This window comes from Danio rerio, chromosome 24, assembly GCF_052040795.2.
Source record: "Danio rerio strain M-AB ecotype USA chromosome 24, GRCz13ab, whole genome shotgun sequence".
NCBI lineage: Eukaryota > Metazoa > Chordata > Actinopteri > Cypriniformes > Danionidae > Danio > Danio rerio.
The window spans coordinates 28,619,046-28,635,369 of NC_141044.1; the positions used below are offsets into that span (position 1 = coordinate 28,619,046).

Here is a 16,324-nt window from a genome sequence, read left to right on the forward strand (position 1 = left end):
TCTCTCAATATGAAAATAACCGAGGTTTGAAAAGTCTGTCACAATGTCAAAGAATGAGAAAGAGCCAGAGAGATGGTCTTCTGTTGTTCCTTTTCTTTCAAGTGAGTGGGCACACGCTCGGCCCCGTCGCCCACCGCCTGCCACGTTATTTCACACCATCCTCACACACTGCCAAGGCTGAGGTCACCAGGTTTTTTTTCCATTTGAAATTCCTGTGCGTCGTCACACCAGTGCCTGTCTTTGTGGGTCTGTGTGTGTGTGTAGGTGTTTGATTCTATGGAAGAGCGTGACTCATATGACTCTATAGAAGCTTCTTGCTGCCTTATAGCACAGCTCTGCCTTCAAAGCACACGATAATCAACTTCTCAAGGCTTTCTGCCGGCAACAGTGATCAGTGGCACAGAAAAAGACAAAGCACAATAACAGCACTCAAATGAAACTCGGTTATGTGTGTCGAGATTGTTAAGAAGATGGAAAAATGTGAATTGCTGAAGGTTGAAATTTAATATTGAATACAGTTTCTTCTAAGATGGATGAGGACAGTCAAAGATTTGTTACAGGGATATTTTTTTAGACAGAAGATGATTGAGATTTGATTGTAACTTCGATATAAATTGACAGTCAACAATTAAGAAGTTCTGCAACCAAACGAACAAATAAAATATACTAAATGATAAAATCACAAAATATATTGCTTGTAACTAAGTAAATATACAGGGTGGGCCATTTATATGGATACACCTTAATAAAATGGGAATGGTTGGTGATATCAACGTCCTGTTTGTGGCACATTAGTATATGTGAGGTGGCTTGTAAATAACTCATGAAAGAATAAAGATAGGTTAAATCCAAGCACACCATTGTTTTTTCTTGTGAAATTCCCAATAAGTTTATTAAGGTGTATCCATATAAATGGCCCACCCTGTATATCACTATTAACTAAAAAAGAACTATAAATAAAGAGTTTTTTTCCATGTGTCATTGTTATAATGTATTTATAACGTGTGTTTATCATAATTAGAGTGAGTTTTTATTGTAAATTTATTTATGATTGTAATTTTAGTTGCTTGTATATTTTTGTCATTTTAACTATAATTTTTCTTTGTTTTTAATATTTAATGTCACAAAATGCCTATATAATTATCATGAATTCTTTAGTTTGGTTAACAATAATTTATTCTATATTTTGGTAAAGGTATTTGAATTGGCTTCAGATTTTATAAGATATATAAGATATAATTTCATGTTTTAAATAATTAAAATGATTAATTTTTTATTTGGCTATTTTCATTTGAGATATTTTAGTTTTTTAGTTCAATGTTTATTTTATTTCAGTAATAACAATAGTAATAATAATAATAAACATTTGGTTAACTGTAATAACCATTAAACATGTTTTTTTCTAAATCCTGTATATTGGAACTGTTATGAATTGTATTCATTTTAGTGTTTACCATGCTTAAAATGGAAGCATAAATTCATAGTTTATAAAATAAATGTATTGGCCTGACTCAAAATCTAAACTCATTTTGAAAACGAACCACTATATACATTTCTGGAGAGCACCAAATACGTCCAAGGAGGTTTGTTTTTTATTTATTTATTATTATTATTTTTTTGAATAGTTTTTTTTGTTTTCACGAATCCACCAGAGGCTACTGTGTATGCTTTTTGAGATCTAAAATATCTCTTTCACGTGCCATTCATGTCTGCTCTTCTTGCGTAAATCCACCGGAGACCGCTGTCGATTGACTTAATTACTGACTGACTGACTAACCAATTGATTGACAAACCCTGTTTCTTCCCTAAACCCAACCAATAGTGTTTTCAAAAGCACTGATTGATCCGTCCAACCACTTCCCTAAACCCTACCGACAGTTTGAAAAAGCTATCCAGAAAAACAAAAGCCCTCGCCTGATTTTACCACATTTTCAGATTTTACCACATTCTCACCCTGTTATTTACTTTTTCATTTTATTTTTCCCACTTTCTGGAGCCATTCTTCACCGAACATAAACCCTGTCGTCGTGGTCAACTCCTCTCTGCTTGTCAAGTCCGCCAACGTACGTGGTGAGCTACTGGTCAAACTGGTAACAGCAGGAAAGCCGTCGATAAGGTGGTAATCAGTCAGCTGGTAAGCATGAAAAGGAACAGCGTCATACCACATCCTAGCATTCATTTTAAAGACAAAATGCAGCCATATGTACTTCTGGCAACATAATTCTCGATCTCTCCTCAAATGTATATAGAGCTATGTTTTTAGAATGAGCCTGTGTTACCTAAAACACACAAGATTTGGACTTTTTCAAAGCAATCTGGAAAGCAACATCTTGAGTCCAAGTCAATATTTCAGCTACAGAACTCTTTTTATTTAGCAATTGATTCACACTACTGTATATTCTTCAGTCAATCTGACTCAGAGTTTGTCATTTTTCATGTAAAATGCATCAGACTTCATCTGTCAAACCCATCTGCACAAACAAACGCATTCAAGTCATTAAAAGTTAGAAACTATAACAAACTATTCAATGACTTGTTCTTGCTTAACACTCGCTGTTGTGTTTTGTACTCTTTGGGAACACAATGACTGATCAGTCTTGTCAGCAGGATCAACAGTTTGCTGTGTTAACAAGTGTGTCTGTGAGCGTGGTGTTTGTAGTGTGTTAAAGACGGTGGGCGTTCGGCTGCTCAGAGCAGAAAAACGCCTCATTATAGCGGCTAATGGGCAGGACTCCTAACATGAGCCCTTCGTGGGGGACCGGACATGGTCACCACGGCAACCATCCCCACAGCAACCACCATCACAACTCGCACGCATTTCCAGCGGTTGGAGTGAAGCACTGAGACCATATGATGCTGAAATTACAACAAACACTTCAAGTGTCAAAGTCACCTTGGTCACAACCAATATTTTGATTATTTATTTTTGCTGCTTATGTTATGAGATTTGCAAAGAAAATTTCAAGCATTTCTTGTAAAAGAATGAAATAAGGCTTACTGTATGTCAGCAACTGCCTCAATTGTGTCTGATTTTATTTTTTCAGAGGAAAAAGGCAGGGATCTCCCACATTCACACCTGTCGATCTTTTAATGTATTCTAAAACTGATTTAAAAACTGTTGCAATTTATTATTATTTTTTTAAATTTTTTTATTTTTACTAGGCCACAACTCTAAGACCCGGTCCCAATTCTATTTTATAACCCTATACCCCTATGTGTTTACCTCTTCTTCTTGCTCTTGAAACAAAGTGTGAAGGGGTAGAGAATGAACATAATCCACTAAAAAATGGGACAGCATTCTCTAAACATGGCATCTTAAGTCCTGCTAGCTCATGTCACATAATGTCATTCCAGAAGGCCCAAGCATGTTAAACAGATTACTCGCTCACAAAGTTGTTTTGCGCTGTATTTTTATATGAACACTGTTCGTTTTTAGCTCAAAAGCTTATGAGCCTCCGGGTTTCCTCAGGCATCCCTATTATGACTGGTGAATCATGTTGCAAGAAGCACGAAACTGTACTGTGTATTTACACAGTGCTCATATTTTCATGGATGTAACCACAAGAAACAATATTAATGTTTCATCAGACGTGATATAAAAATCGAATTCCCTGCCACTAGACTTATCAGACAGATTGGCCTATTCTGTCAAGTAATCGGGTAACAGTGTCAGAATTTTAACTATGTTGTGTAATGTTTTGCGACAGTTATTATAAAAGACTATTGTCAAAGTCCCTTTAAAGCAAGTCATTTCACTCGGTGGCCATCTTTGAAACGCCTCTCGAGCAGTATGCTTGGGCATCCTATCTAAATGGGGAAACATCAAATTCTCCAAGCCAAGCTTGCGATTACATTACATATTTGAAATCACCAATATAATTAAATAACAACTGTTTCTTACGTTTAGAAACTAAACTAAACGTCAGAGACAATTGTTATTTAATTATATTGGTGCATGCACACTTGAAAGGAACCTCATTTATGACCGTTCTACACATTATCATCCTCTGGATAATGATTGTCTGATTGCACTGCTCTTCTGAAGTAACCCACAACTTGGTCTTGATAGCAAATCTCCTCCAGAAATGACAGCGACTCTGTTTACAAGTGTGTGGGCATTTGAGTAGTTGCAGCTGTCATGTGATGTGCCTTTGACAGGACGAACTGTACCTCGAGTTCATTTCATACAGATTACAACACCAAAAAACTTTTGTTTTCAAGTGCACTTGGTTAATTTAAAAGTACTGATTTGGATATATATCTTATGTCTGTGAAGCAAGTATTCGCTGAGATTCCATCGTGTTTGTTGACCACATGAACTGTCGTAAAAGCTCACGTCTGGTCTGAGCTTTTATCCCAGAGAGTCGTCAGTCTATTGCGATCGATAAAAGGCTTCTGTACTAGAAGGCGGGACTTCGTTCACCATATTGACGCTACATTTTTTCCCATTCAAAACTATACAAGTGACACCTCTGTTGTATTCTATAGACTTGTTATTGTTAGCAAAAGTGATTTAAAAAAAAATGTTTCTTTGAAAGTCTTGACCATAACACGTTAATGCTGTTATGAATGGGTATGCTCTTCACTAGATCGGCCTTCAGCAATGACATTTGCATTACACTGAATTGAACTAAACTGAACTGTACTTGAACAGTGACATTTATTCTGAACTGAGCTGTTTCGGTGTACTAGAATACACCAGCATTCCACACTCTCCAGCCTGCCTAAATTTCTGAAATGTTCTACAATTTGAAAAATTATGGCTTTTTGTCTCTTTTTCATCTATGTTAAGCTGCTTTGACACAATCTACAATGTAAAAAAGCACTATAGAAACAAAAATAACTTTAATTGGATCTATTGATTTTAATAAATCAGATGTTTGCTTGTAAAAATCCTTATTAATTCATTTTTTGTGGGTTTCCTTGCTCTCTTTATTTTGTCGCTGGTTTATTCCGGGAAATTTTTCATACCCTTTATTTGTAGTCTGGTTCTGAAAAATCTTCATCTAAAGTCCTATATGGACTTTCCCTTACCCCTACACCTCATTTTGATGTGGAATTGGCGATTGGGCCTAAATAATAATGCAGAAAATTATGTTACCCATGATTCTGTACAGAAAATTCCATCATTGTTATTAAGCAGTGTGCTTTCAATTTTTGTTTGATGTGAGAATTGTTGTGCTTAAAAGTATATAGCAACAGCATCTTGAAGAGGTGGGATACGTCATATATCAGAGAGCATTTGATTGGCCAGAAGATTAGATGCTTTTTGACCACTCTAGCTTATGCAGTGGTGTAAAGTAACAAATGATAAATACTCAAATTACTGTAATGAGTAGTTTTTCTCAGGAATCGTAATTTACTTAGTAGTTGTAAACATGTGTACTTTCACTTTCCCTATGAGTACATTTTTTTGTGCTGTATTGGTACTTTTACTCCGCTACTTTCCTTCAGCCTGCAGTCGATACTTTATAATTTCTTGTCTATGGGATTGACTGAGTAGTTTTGTGATTCCTGTCTAATCACACATCACACATAGAAGGTTAATCGCATCATAGGGAACTTCCTCAAGACATGGGTCTTTTATAAGTGCAGCAATTGTTTGAAAGCATTAAAAGTGTCCAAAATCTTTACACACATTCACTAGGGCTGGGCTATACTGCAAAATTTGGTATCGATCCGATACCAAGTAAATACAGGGCCTGTATCGCCGATATTGATACAGTTACTGATACTTTTACTTTAAAAAGCATGCACATAAACCTAAATGTACTTTTCTAGGTGAGAACAGTGTGTGATGATTTATAAGTTGAATGCTTTCAAAGCAGCTATAATTAAATGTATATGTTAAAACCCAGGACAAATTTTAAACGCTTTTAAGCCAAATTAAAAAATTGTATTATTGTAATGATCTGGATTTGCAAACACAAACTTATTACTAGTGAACAATGATTTTTTATTTTTTTATTTCATTCAGTCTGTGTTTTTTCATTGTTCAGAATCACTAGTGTAACAATTTTTTTTTTATATATATATTTTTTTTAGTTGGCATGAACTAATACTGAATGTCCTATATAACCCTATTATTAATATCATCACTGTAGCTAGCTACCTGGATATTCATTGCCTCTCTGCAACGACTCGGCCAGTGACCTCTATCTGACACTGCTGGGGGTCTGTCTGGAGGATTTGCCTCCTCTTCTGTCCTTTTTGTAGCTCGGCGTTCTCTTTTTCTTGTTGTTTCATGTGTTTGTGTAGATTTTCTGTTGTTGCCACAGTATCAAATTGACTTCAAAATTTTTGTTTACTGCAGTAAAATAACTCCAAACAGCGCTCCTCTTTCTTTCTGTCATCTTAGAACAGCCAAAAGTGCTTGCGCGTTGCTGAGTCACGTGATAAAAGGACAATTAATAACAGCAGAGAAGGGAGGAGCAACGGTGCATACGAGATATAAAAGGAGCAGGGTATTAAGAGACATATCAGCCCTTTTTTCTAAAACAGGAGCAATGCACGTTAGCTTAAATTAGAGGAAATTCAACTAAAAGTATTGATCTACTATCAATCTGAAATTGTTTAAAAATATACTTAACATACTTGAAGAAAATTCACCAAAACAGTTAATCCATACTGACAGAAATAAGAGAAAATTAATTGTGAGTGCATATACTGTAAATTAGTTATGTATAAAGAAACTTCTAATCAAAAACATTTCATTTTGTGGACGACAAAGAGGAAGGTGGTGAAAGATTATGGGAAAGTGGACAGGTTAGGAGATGAGACTCAGTCCTTAGAGATTCTTGTCACGCTCCCTGTCAAATCAGATTGGAACAAATCACTCAAAAGAAAATCATATTTTCCAGCTTGTTACCGTGGCGATGCTGGCTGAATCAAAAGTTTCAGCCGATGCACTCTCCCATCAATCACCTCTCTGTTATCTGCAAGCACCTGTCTCTGCCTATACATGCACTACATATTGCTCCGAGTGCGTATACAGTTAAGGTTCTTCTGGTCAGGCTATTGTGCACTTTTCAGTGATGGTTTAAAGGAGCTGCCAGGAGTAATGCAATATGACTTATACTGTATAATTCACACCATCTCATCTTATCTGAGTGAATGTATCAGGTTCATTCCATCCATTTCTGCCAAGACAACATCAGTTGGTCTGATGTTTTCCTCTTCTACAGTATCTTGGTCTTGATTTTGCTTGATAGTAGACCTTGTTGTTGGATTTGATTTGTCACTCCTTTTTGGTCTTTCTTCAGCTGTAGGCAATTTTCACTCTCTTACCAATTGAGAATATGCAAAGCTAGTTTTTTAGCCAAATGATAAACTTTCAGTTAAAGCTTAATGTGACTATTTTCAATTTCATACGTTTTTTTTTTCAGCATCGGTGTTGTAATGTAATTACTATACATTCAGTTAAAAGGCATTCGTTTCATGTTCAAGCGTAAAATGAGATGAAAGACTGTGTAACCACTAGCGCCGTCAGGATCAGCCAGCAAGTGCAGACATTCCATTATAAATACTGGGGTAAAATAAACTGTCATATTTTAAAGACATGGCGGGGAAAAATGGAATTTAATCCAGTGCTTCTTGTCCCATCCGAGTCCCAGGCAGTGAAGATCACTGATTTTTTAAAGAAATCAGACCTTAAATGTGACAATTTTATAATGCAAAGACAGTACACAGGAAGCACTGAGGCTGGCTGGCTGAAACTAAAAGTCCATGTACTCAATGATTTTTCCCCCTAGAAAAGTCATGAACATTTTCATCGTTAGTTTAATACTAAATGGAAGACAAAAAATAGATAAATTCACTGAAAAAAGGGTTCATTGGATTTGCTCAATTGTTTTAAAGGAAAGTAGTTGCAAACAATTTATTTATGGACTGAATAAATTTAAACAAAATTTTGATTGAACATTACTAAATTTAATATGTTTGTCAATTCAGCATGTAAATTGTTTGCAATCGCTGCAATCACTCAGTGTAGAGAAAAAAATAAAAATAAAAATTCAATAAAAAAATAATTAAAAATAAAATTAAATTAAATAATAAATAAAATAAATTAGAAAATGTTATAACGAGCAAAAAATATGGAAAAATAAACAACTAAAATTGTTACAAATAATTATAATAATAAAAATTTAAAAACCTTCTGACATTTTTACTTTTTGGCTTAGTCCCTTTATTAATCAGGGTCCACAATAAAATCGAATTAAATCAAATCAAATAAATAAATCAAATATCATAAAATAAAATAAAAAATGGACAAAAATATTTGTAAAAAAAATAAAAATAAAATAATGAATAAAATAAACTAGAAAATGTTATAACGAGCCAAAAAAAAAAGAAGAAAAAAAAGGAAAAATAAACAACTGAAATTGTTACAAATAATTATAATATGCTAAAAAAAATACCTACTGACATTTTTACTTTTGGCTTAGTCCCTTTATTAATCAGGGGTCACAATAAAATAAAATAAAATAAAAAATGAAATAAAATAAATGTAAAGAATAAATAAATAAATAAAATAAACTAGAAAATGTTATAGCGAGCAAAAAAAAAACATATGGAAAAAAAACAACTGAAATTGTCACACATAATTATAATAAAAAAAAAATAAATAATGCCTACTAACATTTTTATTCTTTATACATTTCCATTTTTCCATTCTAAGTTTTGAAACAGCACAATAATACAAGAGCATAAAAATAATGCCTATAAATAAATGTCATTTGAAAAGAAGAATTGAAGCATCATAATAAAAACATCCAAGACACCAAAACAGAATAAAGCTGAAGCAGCTGTCAGGATATAAAATTGGCTATATTTGAAAAAGCCATTTAGCTTTCTCCCACAATCTCTCTCTGCCTTCATTTTTTGTTCCTATTTCCCCCTTAATTATCAGCCTTTCTCTGTGTCTCTTCAGTAAGAACAGCAGAGTAAAGATGACATGCTTTTAGCTGCAAAACCATGATGGATAAGAACTCTTAAAAAAGGTCTGATCTGGTTAGACGCAGAGTCCTTTCTTTCTCGAATCTATTTATTTTACCTCAAGGCCAGAGACACTACAGCCTTTTTAGAAACACACATTTTTAGTTTAGGAGCTAGGAACAGCAGCGCAGCCAGTGAACGCAGCTCGGTAGGGAAGGATGTCTCGCTGAGGGCGTTGTGTTTTTGGATTTATATTCTGTAAGAGCAGGTGATTAGAGCAGGCTTTTAAAGAATCATGAATCATCTATGTCTTATAGCTTGTAAAGGCAGCGAGATGAAGTGATGTCAGAAGGGCTGACGGATGCGTGACGGTTCAGTCCGCCAGACCCTGAGGCGATGTGCTTGTCAATGACTGATCCAAGTTATCCTGCTGACTTAAAAATGGCACACTACTCAAATCTCAAGTGGGGGAAAGACGAGGGAATTCTGCAGAACAGATTTGCATAAAAGCCTCTTTTTTGACGTTGATATCAACATTTCACTTTGACAGGTTGTGTTTAAGTCAGTGTTCATTAAATGGTTCCTTTTATGTCTGACGTGACACTATAATGTAACACTAATGGCCTCGTTCAGAGCCCACATCGCTAACTTCTGATGGCCTCGGCTACATCACGCTTGCATAAAATGTGCGTGTGATGCATGTTTTGTTATAAGAGCAGAATGAACAGCTACACCACATGCACTTGGATTGATTTTTACAGATCTTAGTTTGTCCACAAAGTGCATTAACTTACAGAACAGCAATTAAAGACCAAATTTCTTGTTGATCATAATTTCTGGAGAGAAAAAGCAAAGACAATTAATAAAAGATGAGGATGATTCTTTCTAACGTGCATGTTTTGAGAGGCTGTGTTTTATATTTACTAGGATTACAGAGCGATCGCTCATAATAAGAGGTGGAATCAAATAATTTTATGCATAAACTATATTTAGTTTTTTAAATTGGTTATTAAAGAGATAGTTCACCTTCTCAGGAGTCGTGACGCTCTTTATGAGAATTATGTGGGGTCACTATATAATGTAAAAAATGCAGGGTTCCACACAATTCATTCATGTTTTCCCAACACAAATCAATGTACTCTATATCTGTTACAATAGACATCACATGTCAACCCATGTTTTTGTGGTTCCTGAGCATTTCATCTAATTTAGAGCCTTGTAAATAATATTTACAATGTTTTTATTTAGATTTTTTAATATGTGTGCAAATATTTCTTACATTGTGTGTAAAAAAAAACAGATGGATTGCACTTACTATTTAAAAATTAAGATCTTTTGTAATATTGCAAGCTTTAGATCAGGATTCTTGTAAATATGTCTGTCCATTAGGATGTGAAATGGGTTCAAGATCTGTTACTGAAATTAAATCTTCAATAATGCTGATTAAACTCTTTTATATATAAACAATATTGATGTACTATTTCATCGCTGAAACAAAATATACAGAATATACATAGAAACAGAATATACAGATAGCAAATGGAAATATCTCAGATGTGGACATTATGTGGAGTGATGTGGAAGATAAAGAAAAAGTTTGTTATAAACTAGGTGCAATCGATACAACAAAAATCTCAAATTTAAAGTAACAATGTTACAATTTTAATGTTTGTGATTTTGAAAATAAATTTCATGATTATTATGTTGTTGTTTTTTTTTTTTTGTATTTTATGTTGGTATAATGAAAGTACTTTGTTCTTTCCTGATGCCCATTAAATATATATTCCATTCCATGTATATATAAATAAAAATAAATAAATATACATATTTTTTTTTTCTTTTTTTTTTAAAGGGTGTTGAATTTATATAATTATAATTTTGTCTCATAGCAACCTCAAGAACTTTGAAAACATTTACATTTTTTAGAAACTTGGAACATAATTTGGATCTGAAGGGGTTAAATAACCTCACAAATCGGAAGTAAATAGAACATTAAAAAAATCTCAAGAATTGTTGTTTTAGCTCAATTAAATAAGAAAATAAAAATTTTGTAGTTTGAGGGTTACAAGTGAAACAGACAGCAGTTTGGTTATAAACCAGATTACTGACAGGTCATTTTACCATTTTAATAATCCCTAAACGTGCATTTAAATACAGTTTTGAAAATCAAAATCCTGAGGTACCTTTAAGCATTAAGATATTTTTACCAGCAATTCTGCCTTTACCACCTACTTCTGGCAGAAAGTGGACTTACATTTTCATTAAGGCTGTGGGCAGTTTTTGTTCAGACTGCATTCTTTCATTAATTTTCTTGTCGGCTTAGTCCCTTTATTAATCCGGGATCGCCACAGCGGGGACCGCCAACTTATCCAGCAATTTTTTACGCAGTGGATGCCCTTTCAGCCGCAACCCATCTCTGAGAAACATACACACACACATTCACACACACACACTGATACACTACGGACAATTTAGCCTACTCAATTTACCTGTACCGCATGTCTTTGGACTGTGGGGGAAACCGGAGCACTCGGAGGAAATCCACGCGAATGCAGGGAGAACATGCAAACTCCACACAGAAACGAGCTGAGGCTCGAACCAGCGACCCAGCGACCTTCTTGCTGTGAGGCGACAGCACTACCTACTGCGCCTCTGCTTCGCCCTGTTCAGACTGCAGATTAAATCTAAAAAAGATTTAGATTTAGTTTGAGCTTTTATGCAATATTTGTAAATATTAAATTGAATTATGCATATTATGCACTCTAAAAAAGCGTGTTTGGCATGCTGACTCTTGAGCCTGGGGCTCTTCCCCATTTAATCGGGAGAGAAGGAAGTCTGAGCTCAAGTACCCTTCCGAAAGGGTACCCAAAAAGTGATACGGTACAGTACAGTTCGCTTTTTGGTACCTTTTGACAGTGGAAACTGCCATAAAAGTGGACTGAACCGTATCACACCACTCAGTGGAAACTAGCCATAAAGTAAGGAAATCTAGCTATTTATGTGTGTTTGGATCCATCTGATTGATATATCATTTGATAGCTAATGCGTGACTAGCTGTGGTCAATCATAAGCATTTGATACTCTTGAAATTAGTTCCTAAATAAACTTCACTTCAAATCTGTCCACCATTGTTAAAGCTGCATTGTTTGTGATAATTAAAAACCTAACAATTGTTTTTTTTTTTCATTCTTTTCTGCTAGTTTTTAAGGGGTTAGGGGTCAACCTCTTTATCCTAGGACAAAAAAAAAAAAGACTGCTATGGCATTTACCAATAAACAAGCCTCCAGCCTATCAAACAAACCATGATATTCTTTTACAGGAGTAAATGTCTTTACATTTGACTACCACCCAGTTTTATCAAACCTGATTTGAGTGTGCCAGCATGTTCCACTCCAGATGGTATTTTTTTTCATGAAAGGCAGAGGCAATAATTTTGTTCTCCTGGATTGCTGTTCATAAATCATACTTGAGATCACTCACATTGGTTTCCGCCTGACAGCTCATGTGTTACTCTGAATACCTCCATAATCATTCCCACCTCTCAGTCCATTCTCCATCATTACCACCACCAACAGACACGTGCAGCTATAGAAACCAGGCGATTTTCAAAAGCATCACGTTTCTCAAGGGCAAAGATAAGAAACTGATCTCTAGAATAACTCTTTTAATCTAAAACGACAGCCTGCTGGAAGAAACAGATGTTTTCTGTCCTTGTGAACTTTCTTTGTGTGAATTATTCACCCAAACTGATGAGTGCATTATTGATGCTGTATAAAAAGTGTCATCCAGTTGATGTTTTCTAAGGCATTGCTTACAAAAATTGCCGCATGATGCATTTTAACCGTACACGTCTATAAATAATTCCTCCATTTCTTGGCTGCTCCGCTTTCAGCATATCTCCAAGAGTATTTATTTTGGATAAGTCCTTGAGGAGAATCCAGCAACCTGACCCTCTCAGCAGTGCAGTCCCAGCTTAGCTCCTCTATACTTGATAGAATATTAACGGTGAATCTGTCTCCACTCTTACCGGGCAGTGATGGAAAACATAATGTCTACAAAATCCTGTGGGCAGATAAACTGTCTGACCCAAATGTTCCCCTTGTCATGTTTTCTGGCTTGAATTCCTGCTGTTCTGTGGTTCATAACTTGGACCACCTGGGAAGGATAATGTCAATTCTCTGCCACTTAAATGCCACCGGGAAGCGCTATGTACATTTAGAAAATGCTTGCAGTCTATTATTAATCGAGCATTAGCTCTCCTGATGGACAGATTTTCAGTAAACGGCTAGAGAGAGGGATGAATTTCACATACCTTTTATGTTCATCTACTGCATACAATTTCTTTTGTTTCATTCCCTCAATCTGAAGAAACAGGTAATTAAAATTGTTTAACTCTACTAATAAACATGTAAACTATGTATATGTTTTACACAGTGGATGCCCTTCCAGCCGCAACCCAGTACTGGGAAACACCCATACACTCACACATTTACACACACACTCATTTACTATAGACAATTTAGTTAATCCAAATCACCTATAGTGCATGTCTTTGGACTGTGGGGAAAACTGGAGCACCCAAGAGACCCTCACGAACACTGGGAGAACATGCGAACTCCACACAAAAATGTAAACTGGCCCAGCCAGGACTCGAACCAGGTAGTGACAGTGCTAATCACTGACTGGATGGTTATTCCCTGCATAAAACATATGCCAGAGTAGTAATTGGTGGTTCATTCTGCTGTGACGACCCAGGGACTAAGTCGAAGGAAAGTATTTAGTGAGTGAGCATTTATTCATTCATTCATTTACTTGTCGCCTTAGTCCCTTTATTAATCCAGGGTCGCCACAGCAGAATGAACCGCCAACTTATCCAGCAAGTTTTTACGCAGCGGATGCCCTTCCAGCCACAACCCATCTCTTGGAAACATCCACACACATATTCACACACACACTCATACATTATGGACAATTTAGCCTACCCAATTCACCTGTATCGCATGTCTTTGGACTGTGGGGGAAACCGGAGCACCCGGAGGAAACCCACGCAAACGCAGGGAGAACATGCAAACTCCTCACAGAAACGACAACTAAACCGAGGCTCGAACCAACGACCTTCTTGCTTGAGGCGACAGCACTACCTACTGCCCCACTGCTTTGCCCTGAGTATTTATTATTTAATTAAAAAAAATTTTATTATTTAAGATAAAACAGTTGAAATTCAATACTTTACAGATGGCAATTAACCTGAAGGATGTTGTGCAAGAACTTCAATAAAATTCCTTTAAGAGCTAGAGCTATATGTCACTTCTTTTCCAACACAATCTCACGGCAATTCGTAACTTTTTCATTTAGTGGCTAATTCGGACGAATTCGTACGATCTAATTTGTACATTTTAGTACAATTTGCTCATCCCCCAATGACGGTTGGGTTTAGGGGTGGGGTTAGGTGCCACGCCTCCTGAACTCATACGAATTCGTACGAATTAGCCACTAAACTGCCAAAACGTAAAATACTTACGTTTTCTCGTGAGATCAGGCTGTCTTATCACAAATGCTGCCATGTGTTTACTCAAATCATTTTGCTATGCTAAATTTGTACTAGTTTGTACTTTGACTCTTGACAGTCTGAGAAATGTGAAAATGTATGCGTAATAAAATGTTTGAAAACACATTTGCACTGTTTTAGGTGTGCTATCAAATATTTAACTTAAAATGTAAGATCATTCACGTGTATACTTTTAAAATATATGTCTTTGTGAAAAAAGTAGATTCAATGTAACTAGCTAATTTTAAGAAGTAACTTGTAGTGTACACTGTAAAAAAAAGCAGTTTTCTGTATTTTGTGATTCGTAAAGTTTTTTTATAAAGTAACTTTGAGAGGATCACATGCTTATGATTGACCACAGCCAATAAGACCATCCCAAACCTACAGTATTATAAATTACAAGAGTTTCTTATCTCAGTATCTTCATCTTGAAGAATCCCCCCTCCCACCCCTACTCCCCCTCCTTTCTAGATTGGGCGACTTGGCAGCCCAGTGACAAGCAATGTTGCCTTACTGCAAGAATGTCACTGGTCGAGGTCCCTACTGCACCAGTCAATGTTTCTGTGTGGAGTTTACATGTGCTCCCTGTGCAAAATTTGGTCCCACTTTATATTAAGTGGCCTTAACTAATATGTACTTATACAGGAATTAATAGTTTGTTACAATGTACTTATTGTGTAAATACATGTATTTACTGTGTACTTATGCTTGGTTAAATACATTTATGTAATTACATCTGTAACTAATTTTTGTAATTACATTTGTAAATACACTGTTGACCATCCCTTACACCTTAACCCACCCTTAAACCTACCCACACCACCAAACCTGTCCATAACCCAACCTCTATCCCAACTCAAAAGCACCACAAGTGTTCTCAAATACATTATAAACACAGTAAATACATTGTATTTATTTTTTGATGTAAGTACATAGTAGTTAAGGACACTTAATATAAAGTGGAACCCAAAATTTTAATCTTGATAAATCTTTTATTAACATTTTCAATAGTTTAAAATAATATATTGTCTGGGTTGGAGTTGTACATAACGGTACAAAAACCTTGTAAAAACTGCCTGTACATTTTCTGTTATTTTACAGACTTATTTCTATATATGTAGTTTTTTATTCATTATATCATTTTAAACTACTAAAATGTCAAAAAAAGTCACTTAGTTAAACTGTGGAGTTCATCAAATGAACCATCAAATGTCGACAGAGCAAAGATCAAGGTCCTATAATGCAATTCACAGTCATGAATAAATGGAAAACACTTGTGAATCACAAAATACTGAAACTGCGTGTTAATTAAGAGTTTTTTGCAGAGTAGCTGTAGCTACTTTTGTTCATAAGTGTAGTTTGATAGCAGGATATCTACTTGTCCTGATGAGTCACTTATATAGCTTATATACAACCCAGGCTCATTCTGAAAAAGTTGTCCCATGGACGTTTCTGGAGACAGCAAAATACGTCCCAGAGGTATGTATTTTTGCAGTTCTTGCAGAGGCCGCTTTGTGGGCTTTTTTGTATCTTGAATTTCTCTTGCGAGTGCCGTTCGCGCCGGCGCTGTTCTCGCATAAACCCACCAGAGGCCGCTGTGGTCTGAACGTCTGCCTGACTAACTGAATGGCCGACTGGGCAACCAGCCAATCGACTGACCCACCCTCCTCCCTCCTTGACCTGCCCACCCGCTTACTTCCCTAAACCTGACCCATTGATTTACAAAAGCCGTCCAGAAAAAGAAAAGCCCTCCTGATTTTTACCACGTTTTCGGATTTTACCACATTCTCTCACTGTAATGTACTTGTTCATTTTATTTTTTGGAGTCTGTGTTTTTGTCTT

General features: G+C 35.7%; 1 long non-coding RNA gene across 1 annotated transcript in view; it reads left to right on the forward strand.

Moving 5' to 3' along the window:
- LOC137489247 (uncharacterized) overlaps positions 1-16,324 on the forward strand; it is a 35,918-nt gene that overhangs the window by 16,680 nt on the left and 2,914 nt on the right. The gene's annotated exons all lie outside the window — the stretch shown is intronic.